Below are 10,239 nucleotides of genomic sequence, written 5' to 3'. Positions count from 1 at the left end.
AAAGAACAAATAGATCTATCTTGGAGAAGGTGCAGTCAGAGTGCTCCTTCGAGGCAAGGATGGTCAAGCCTCATCGCTGATACTCTGGGGCTGTTGTTTGGAAAGGTGGAGGGGCAGTGAAAGAAAGCCCCTGAACGAGACGGAGTGGCACAGCACGGCAATGGGCACAAGGATGTCACAGATGACAAGGACAGCACAGGACAGGGCAGGATTCAGAGCTGCTCTTCACAGGGCTGCTAAGAAGACTCCAAGAGGCACATAACTAATTACTCGCAAAGTACTTTAAGAATGGGCCGCTAACAAAAGGACTGGCCATCTGAATCAACTAGCAGATCCTCAGGAAAAAATGAGCTCATCTCATCAACACTGACATTCTCAGAACCCCATGGAATCTCCTAGGGAAGAGTGGCCTTGGGGGGTCTGCTACTGTTCTTAAGTGCTTCTAGTTGAAGGGTGTACTGTTCTTAAGTGCTTCTACTATAACTCATAGTGACCCTACAGTGACCCTATGAACAACAGATCTGAACCCTGTCCTATCCTGTGAATCACTGTGACAGTACTGCCAACATCAAGCTGGAATCCAATCCACAGCAAGAAAGAAGTCATTTTAATTGGGAATTACTAAAACCCATAGAAAAGGTGTAATACAGAGCATATTACTAGAGTGTCAGAGAATGGAAGCAATAAAGGTACTAGAGGTAACAGTGAAGTCCAAAATCCTCACCGCCATCAAATCAATTCCAACTCACACTGACCCTGCAGGACAGTAGGGATTTCCTACCGTAATCTTCACAGAAGCTGAATGCTGCATCTGTCACGTGAGATGCATTTGGTGGGCTCAAACCCTCGACCTTCTGGTTGGCAGTCAAGAACTTAATCCTGTTGTACCACGGTTCCTTCAAGGAAGACACAGTTAGCAGGGGGGGAAATAATTTAACTACTCAGAAATACTGCACGAAACTAGTCATGTACCAAGATGTTGTTGTTGTTGTTTAATGCTGTCGAGTCGTAGACGACTCATAGCGACCCTATGAATGAACAGCCTGAGCACTGTTCGTACATAGAGTTTCCGGAGGCAAGGCATTTTGGAAGTGGATGCCGCTCCTGCTTCCAGGCTTGATTTAGTCAGGAAGCTCCAGCCAACACTGTCCACCACGGGTGCCCATTACCACGATTGGCACATCACTGTCACAGGCTTCAGCATCACAGCAACCACGAGTTACCTCTGTACAGCAACACACAGACCAGTGCTATACCACCTAGAAGAATGTTTGACAGGAAGGCAATTTGAAAATTCAACCTTTTCCAACTCTGTTCCATCAACGTGCTTTCCGCCTTGACAATTACCAGAGGTCTTCTTGTTATCATTATTCAACTGGACTTTGTGTTTAATGCTATCCTAGCCCTAAGAACACAGTTTCTAAATACCTGTAAGAAAACACGATGGTTTTCTAACCAAAAAACTTAACTTAAAAAGCTGGAATCCATGTAAGAATGCCCACATTTTAAACAGTATTTCTGAGTACACGAAAAGATATGCTGCTTTCTGTATCAAATTATAACAGTGGTGACCACAGGAATAAAAATACAATCAAACTACTAACTACTGGTTCGCTTTTCTGTCTTACGTGATCAGATAAATGACCACATAGTCTACACTTACTTATATAGCTTTTTAGCTCAAAATATCAAAAAATTCTTTCCAACACAAGGTCTGACAATACTTCCTCTTTTTAATTATACTTTTAACAAAACAAGTTCCCATTTCTGAGTTCACTTTTCTAAGAGTTGAACAAATCACTTACAATCATACAGTATTTTTAAAAACATTTACATCTGCTTAAGGAAAATTAAATAGGTCCAGCAAAATTCAGTAAGACAATTCCCAAGCCACTGCCTTTAGTCTGTTTTCTAATCATTTTTTTAGAAAAATCAAAACATATAACCCACCACAGGCTAGAAGAGGGGCAGTGGATAAAGGAAATGGGAAAGATTCCGTGGAGATCTGCAAAGGCCGGGTATTCAAATGATGGGCATAGTTCAATGGTGATTAATTTTATAACATATAATGAACTGGAATGAATATAAAACACAAATGTGAATGTATAGTGTGAAACACAATGTATACAAACTTTGTAAGCAAATCAATATAAAATATTTTAAAAAAAAAAAGGATAGTACAAGTATGTATTTTTGGTCAACATTCCAAAAACCAAAAAACTTCTGAAAACCAACAGTATTTCATTAATTCATTGGTGGCAGAATCTAAACTCATTTTGGTATCAAAACCCCAAATGCTTTAGGGTTATTTAGAGTTTCAGTGCTGAAACTTGTAGTATCTTTCAGCCGCAAGCCCAGCTGGCACGCCTGGTTCTCAGCCAGGTCCCTCGTCTTCAGACGCTCACTGCTGTGGCTCTGCCCCCACCTCCAGACTCTGTGCCCCTTAAGTGAGAAAAAAATTTCAACAAGGGATGAGTTGTCTAGATTTTACAGCACCCTATGAGTTGTCTAGGTTTTATACCACCCTCACTCAAAACACATAAACTATGTCACTGCTACTCGGTGGACTGGTCCTATTTTTGTGTAAATATTCTAAGTAGTAATTTCAAATCACAACATTTTCATTTTTCAAGTTCCCAAATCTTGTAAAAATCACATCAAAAGAATAAAAAGATCAACCAAAGTAAAGGAGTTGTCTACAGACTGGGAGAAGATATTTGGGGAAGATATGTTGGGTAAGACCTCAACATCCAGAACACCAAGGCCTACAATTTAACAATGAAAAGACAACCCAATCAGGCGGGGGTAAGGAGGTGGGGGGAAATAATGGGAATTTCACCAAAAGTATGCACTAAAATACATGAGAAGTTACTTGACATCACTGCTCATTCCAAGTCTCTTAGTTGATCCACATCAGGTCACCTTGACATGAAAGAGTATAACTTCCCCGTTTTCCGTAAGGCTATAAATCTCTACAAAAGCAGACTGTACGTCTTTCTCCCTCAGAGTGGCTGGGGGGGGCGTCAAACTGCCAACCTGTCAGCTGGTAGCCAAGTACTTTAATCATGTGCCACCAGGGGTCCTCACTGGTCATTAACAGACCTCCCCCACCCCTATCCCTAATCCTGAATTAAAGAGTCTGGTACAGAGGTAGACTTGGACCATACACTGGGTTTGAGGCCTGCAATTTAACAAGGAAAAGACAGTGCAATCAAAAAAGAAGTAAAAGAAATTCAGATTTTTTTTTAAAGTGTTCCTCTTTCTCCCTCCGAGTCTCCAGTGGACCTGAACCTCTGACCCTTCCATTAGTCAACATGCAACCTACACACTACACCAAAACGGGGCTCCTCAAGTCAAAACCACAACATACCACATCACTCCTTCCAGCAAACAAAAGGAAAGGAACAGATGTTAATTAGCAAGAATGTAGAGAAAACGGAGTCCTCGACTATTGCTGACAGAAATGGAAAACAGTACAGCAGCCACCATAGAAGAGTTTGGCAGTTCCTCAAAAGTTAAAATCTCATCCAGAGTCTTCCCGTCCTGCCCTGACCCTCTCGATCCCACTGCCACAGTCACTGCATTAGTCCATCTCAGCCTCTCCTCTCCTGCCCTGACCCTCTAACCTTCAAGGTATAAGGTCCTTCTCCAAGGACGGGTCCCTCCAGACAACATACCAAGTATGTGAGACGGAGCTTCAAAATCCTTGCCTCCCATGAGCAACCTGGTTCCAACCTCAGCAGAAGAGACCTGTTTGTTCTCTTAGCATATTATGGGATATTCAGCACTCTTCTCTAGCACCACAACTCAAAGGCACTGATTCTTCTTCTATCATCCTTAGTCACTGTCCAGCTCTCAGATGCAAACGACGCATGCAACTGAGAAGTCGCCGGCTTGAACTGGGGAACCTTCGTCTTTAGACTGACATGGATGCTCTTGAGCACTCTGGAGAGGTCCCTGACATTAGATTTTTCCCAACGCAACTCACCTTTTGAAATACCAATCTGAAAGAATGGAAAGCACATACACAAGTAGGAACGTATACACTCTTGTTCACTGGCACTATGCATGTTGCTGTTGTATATCACAACGTTGGAACTGACCCACAGCTGACCCTCCAGTGGATTTTCAGAGGGAGTTAATAGCGCAAAAGGAGACTGCCCATCCTGCTGTTCTGGGGCAGCTGGTAGACTTGAAACCCGAGCCTACAGGGTTGCAGCACTGCTTCTTGCCACTAGGCCACCAGAGCTCTACAGTCCACCGCTTCAGGTTCACAGTCTTAAGAGACCCCATCAAACGGCAGCATACACTAAACCTGGGACAGGAGCTTCCCACTAAAATCCAAAAGCAGAAAAGATTGGTATGGTACTACAGGCACCAAAGAAACTCTGGTAAGATTCTGGGCTGCTAACCAAAAGGTAAACGGTTTGAATCCACCAGCTGCTCTACAAGAGAAAGATGGACCGTTTCTTCCCTTAAAGATTTGTTGTTTTTCCAGTGGATTTTCAGAGGCAGTAAATCAAACAATAGGAGACTGTCCCTCTTTCTCCCACAAAGAAGCTGATGGATTCAAACCATGGGCCTTTGAGCTGGCAAGGCATCTCCTTACCCACTCGACTACCAGAGGTCCCTCTTAAAGATTTACAGTCTTAGAAATCTGACAGGGGGTCCCAACGAGCTGGAAGTGACTCTAATAGCAGTGGATACCAACATGCACCACCAGTGATACAAGATCTTGAGTAGGTCATGGTCTAATAACCCGAAGAAGACAGTAAAATAATCACCAACAAACTGCATGGAAATATGGGACAATATTTACAATTCTGAATGGAAAGTAGAACACTTGCAATTACATTTACTGCCATGACGTAAAGACAGAAATGTGCGCAATGAATGGAAATAAGGAAACCGAGGGAGGGCTGTGCTCAAGCAGTGGAATTCTAAATGCTTCTCCTCTAGAACAGGTGAGTGAGGGGTAGATGAGCGTGTTCACCCAGCTCACTGTCCTCGTTTTACGTTCCCAGTTCTGTAACATACCCCATCCCGTCTCATACTGCACTTTATTAGACTGCACACAGACAATGTACACAGAGTAGCTCACGTACAGCTAACCACATGCCCTTATGTTCACTTCCAAGGCGGCTGTTCTAGCACAAATGCCCCAGCAGAGGCTAACAGAGCTACGGCTGCCCCTTACAGGAGAGTTGAGGGGAGGGAACAATTCTTTTAGAAAATTTCAATCCTATATAACTGTCCCGGTGAACATAACAAGAAATGTGGGCAACAGGTCATGGATAAAAATAATTTACCATTTTCCAAATCCTTAAAATATTTTTTCATCTACAGCCACTGATCTTACGTGCCTATTTCAACCATTTTTGAGGCTACTGAAATTATGTTATTTCCCTCTTAGAATACAAAGGGAAAATATACACGACTGGGGTGCTATAGTACAAGGTCTTCACAAGTAAAATGAGATCAGCGTTAAGAGAAAATAGCACTTTTTAAAAATAGTACATTTTATACACACACACACAAAGGCGCTCTAGTAGCCTAATGGGGTAAAGAGTTATGCTGCCAATCCAAAGGCATGCAGTTCAAATCCACTAGCTGTTCCTTAGGATAAAAATGAACAACCTCACATGCACTTTACTGCCTCTGAAAACCCCCTGGAAGGCCAGCTCTGACTGGGTTCCATCTAGACAGCACACAACAATACACGCACATCTCAGAGGATACAGACTTGCATTTACACTTGGAGAAAGACAGGTTAACAAGACCAGATCTTAAGAAATCACCATGTCCATACATTTCAGTATCTTGGGGAAACAGCTTTCCAAACTAAAATAAAATTTTAAACCACGTCATCACTTTAGACTATGACTCTGGGCCAGGCCTAGGGGGAAGTGAAATTCCACCCACATTATCTAAGGTCACACCCTGGGCTGCTGGCACTAAAGGCCCCAGGTCAATTCTGCTGGGCCCCCGTACAGAGACTACTCAGAGGTACATACTTCAACCAGCCTCATCTTCAGCAACAGAGAGAAGCTGCCTTTCCAAGGAGGCCAGGAAATACCAGCAGTTTCACTTCATGTAAGCTCTGGTTTTTTTTTCTTGAGGAAGGCAGCATAGAGGCATTCTTAATACCAATTTGTTTTTAAAGACTTCAAATTCTATCCTTAAATAAAATACAAGCAGTCCCTGAGTTACAAAGGACAGCTCTTAAATGTCTTTAAATTGAATCTGTATATAGGTTCGAAATGGTGCATGTGGTTCTTACTTTAGCACAAGAAAAGACTGGCGCCTTTTCAATGATTCAAAAGTAAGGGGCGAGATGAAGAATTTGTTCTGAGTAGGAGTTGGTTCAGCTGTCTTAAAGCGAGGGCAAATTTTATAACATAAAGTTATCCCATTGGAAGCTAGGGATTGCCTGTACCTCTTAACTACTTTCTCTGTTGCAATCTTTTAAATCTGCTTAATATGCTATTTACCTTTATTGTTTTGAAAAGCCAGAAAGATTTTTTCAATTCCTCATGTAATTAACCAACAAACCCCAAAGGGGGGTGGGAAATCACCTGTACTAAAATAAATGGGGGGAGGAAATCTACTAACATCAGAATCTAGGCAATCAAGAATACAGATGTCAGATAGTGATTCACAAAATCACTGCTCCTGCATGCTGCATAGTATTCCATCGTATGAATGTACCATGATTTCTCAATCCATTCGATTGTGCTTGGACATCTGTGCTGTTTCTATGTTCTTGCGATGGTGAATAACACTGCTAAGAACAGTGGTGTAAATACCTCTGTGCCTCAGCTCTAATTTTCTCAGGGTATATTCCAAGCAGTGAAATAGCTGGGTCATATGGAATTTCTATATTCAGCTTCCTGAGGAAGCGCCAAACTGCCTTCCAGAGTGGTTGTACCATGTGACAATCCCAACAACAGTGTATGAGTTCCTATCTCTTCACATCCTCTCCAACATTTATCACTTGCTGCCCTGTTAAACTTTGCCATTGTTTCTGGAAGTGAGATGGTGTTATGCTAAGAGATCTAATTCAGCCCCATATGGACAAATACTGTATAACACCATTACTGTAGAACAAAGATGAGGATCCAAAAGGGGGAGAGGGGGAGAATTACTGAATCATAGGGTCACAAAATTTGATGAGTGAAGAGAGGAATGGGTAAAGGAAATGGGAAAGATCTAGTGTGAAAAACAATGTATAGGAACTTTATAAGCAAACCAGTACAAAATATTTTAGTAAAAAAAAAAAAGAATACAGATGTTAAAACACAACAGCACATACTAAAGAAAGGATGCATTATTTTTAGAAAAGCTAATACAGAAATTGCACACTCCACCTTGATCCACGGGAGATTCTGGGAGATGCGTACCTATTTGGTAGGGGGAAGCTGAGTCCCCACTTCCTGTGCCTCATTTTCCCTCCTATACCTTCTCTTCCCTTTCACATCGTGTTCTGCCTCCCAGCCTTGTCCCCAAAGAACTGTACACTATGCCTTGATCCGCAGGCTTCTGGGAAACCTGTTTGGTGCTCCTCGGAGGCAAGGGTTCTGAAGTTTCATGTGACATACTTTGGACATGTTGCAAAGAGGGACCAGTCCTTGGAGAAGGACATCATCTTGGGAGGGTAGAGGGACAGTGCAGGAGAGGAAGACACTCTGTGAGATGGATTGATTCAATGACTGGGGTAATGGGAGCAGGTGTGTCAGAGACAGTTAAGACTGGCACAGGACAGAGCAGGGTTTAGTGCTGCTGTTCACAGGGTCACTATGAGTCGCAGGCAACTTGACGGCACAAAACAACAATAATACAGAAATGATTATGCTTATTTCTGATCTAAAAGTAAAATCAAATATTTACATGTAAAACATAAAACCTCTTACATCCCAAACACTAAAAAGTCTACCAAAATGCTCTGAAACAGGTTTTCCACCTTCAAGGATATGTGTCTAGCATATCTTCAAAAGCATTAAACATAAATCCTAAAAGAATAAACTCAAGGTTGACCAAAGAGGCTTCATTAATATTATAACTGGAAAAAAGTAAGTAAAACAAAACACTCATTTATTCATTCCCCAAAAATTCACTTGGAGCATATGCCCCTAACATTTTAAGGGACTTGAAAAGAGCAGCTGGCTAGGTGACACACATTGGCCCTGGAAACGCTTTCAAATCCAACCATGAAAACAAGGGGCAGGAATGTAACATAATGTAAATACCAGCAGCACCCAGGGACTTAGTTACTCAGAGAAGGAATCTGACAGTATCGAGCCTGGAGCCAAGTGCCTCAAGAGAGTGACAGATAGGGGTCTGCCAGAGAAGCCACTGTATTCTTTCAGCAAAGAGTAGCTTCAAAGCGGCACGGGCAGGAGCTGGGCATAAGAGGAGTGACTGGGGAGGCGAGCTGGCCAAGGGGATCTCACTGAACAGTACTGCAAGGGGAAGCTGGGTGTTAACAAAAGGCCCTGAATTTTTTAAACTGGAGTTTATATTTGATCAGGAAGAAACAGGAAACCACGGCAGGTTCTTTAGCAGGGAGTGACGTGATGAAAACAGCAGTTCAGAGAGGCTCTCCTGGCAAACTGTGTATTAGCTTCAGGGCGACTGTTCCAATTCAGGGGATTCAGATTTTTTTTAAAAAAATAAATGTTAAAACCAACCACAGAATGCTAGTTCTGAGAGATACATTCCTCAAAAATAAGGTCTCAAGGTGAAAAAAAAAAAGTGTGGGGCACACATTCTCCTCGTCCCTCAGCAGGATTATAATAATATGATAAAACAGCAAATGTTCTATTAAGTCCTTCAGTTAAAAGACCTATTCAATTCCCCAAATATGTTAGGCCAGTGGTTTCCAAGCCTTTTTAGGTACAAAAGCTCATTTGCAAGCAGTGATGTTCACTCGTGCACTTTTCACACGGGGAATGCTGTAGTGTATACAGGCCTGAGAACTCTGTTTTTGCTCCCCAATGCAGCAGACCTCAAAGCGTGCTGGAGGATCAAGAAGAGTACATGCAGTTCCAGGCCCACAAATGAAATCTGTTCCCAAGTGCTATCTTTAAGTCAAATTTTAGTTCAGCGGGAACAGGTGCATATGGTTCTTGAGATGCAGTTTAAGGGACTCTGGTAATGTTACTTTCCATGTTAGACAGCTAACCAAATAGTGGTTCAAATCTCCCAGCTGCTCCAGGGGAAAAGATACGCTATTTCTTCCAGTAAAAATATCTTATCACCTCGGAAACCCAATGGAGCGCTGGTATGAGTCACTTCAGGGATAACAGAGAGTTTCATTTGGTGGTGGGGTCCACGCTGCCCTGCTGCTCAAAGGTCAGCAGTTGGAACCCCCTCAGCTGCTGAGGAAGAAAGAGGGCTGTCTCCCACAGGTGAAACATTTACAGCCTTGGAAATATGGCTGGGGAGGGTCAGGATGATCCCAAGACAAGGCACCGGGTGTGGTTTGGGGAAGCAAAATATTGAAGAGCGTTCAAAAAACAGTTACAACAGTACATTCAAAGAGAAGTGCCAGACGTTCAGGCTGGGTTTCGACGAGATCAGGGCACCAGGGATTATCACTGCTGATGCCAGACTAATCCTGGCTGAAAGCAAGGATTACCAGAGACTGTCTATTTGTGTGTTATTGATTATGCAAAGGTATTTGACTGGATGGATCACAACCAACCATGGCTAACCTTGAGAAGAATGGGAATTTCAGAACACTTACTTATTTTACACAAAATCGATACCTAGACCAAGAAGCTGCTGTCAAACAGAGTAAGAGAACTCTACAAGGTTTTAAATCAGGAGAGGTGTGCATCAAGGGTAGAATCCCTTCTCAGCACCTAGTCAACCTGTAACCTGAGCAAATCACTCAGGAAACTGATCTTTATGAAGAGTGTGGCATTAGGCTCAGATGCAGACTAACTAACAACCTGCATCATGCAGATGATTTAACCTTGCTTGCCAAAGTGAGAAGGACTTAAGCACTTACCCATCTCAACATCAAGAAAACAAAAATCCTCACCCCTGAACCAAGAGGCAACATCATGATAGATGGAGAAAAGACTGAGTCAAGTTATCTTGTCAAGATCCACAGTCAACACCCTTGGTACCAGCAGTCAGATCGGGATGTGTATGTTGTTGTTGTTGTTGTTATGTGCTGTCGAGTCACTTGCAACTCATAGCGACCATATGTACAACAGCCCTAAACTCTGCTCC

General features: G+C 42.6%; 1 protein-coding gene across 1 annotated transcript in view; it reads right to left on the bottom strand.

Moving 5' to 3' along the window:
* STK24 (serine/threonine kinase 24) overlaps positions 1-10,239 on the bottom strand; it is a 144,590-nt gene that overhangs the window by 116,711 nt on the left and 17,640 nt on the right. The gene's annotated exons all lie outside the window — the stretch shown is intronic.

This window comes from Elephantulus edwardii, unplaced genomic scaffold, assembly GCF_000299155.1.
Source record: "Elephantulus edwardii isolate Elephantulus edwardi_28Jun2011 unplaced genomic scaffold, EleEdw1.0 scaffold00004, whole genome shotgun sequence".
Classification (NCBI taxonomy): Eukaryota; Metazoa; Chordata; class Mammalia; order Macroscelidea; family Macroscelididae; genus Elephantulus; species Elephantulus edwardii.
The sequence above is the reverse complement of the archived record's forward strand: the minus strand, read 5'-3'. Positions and strand labels throughout refer to the sequence as shown.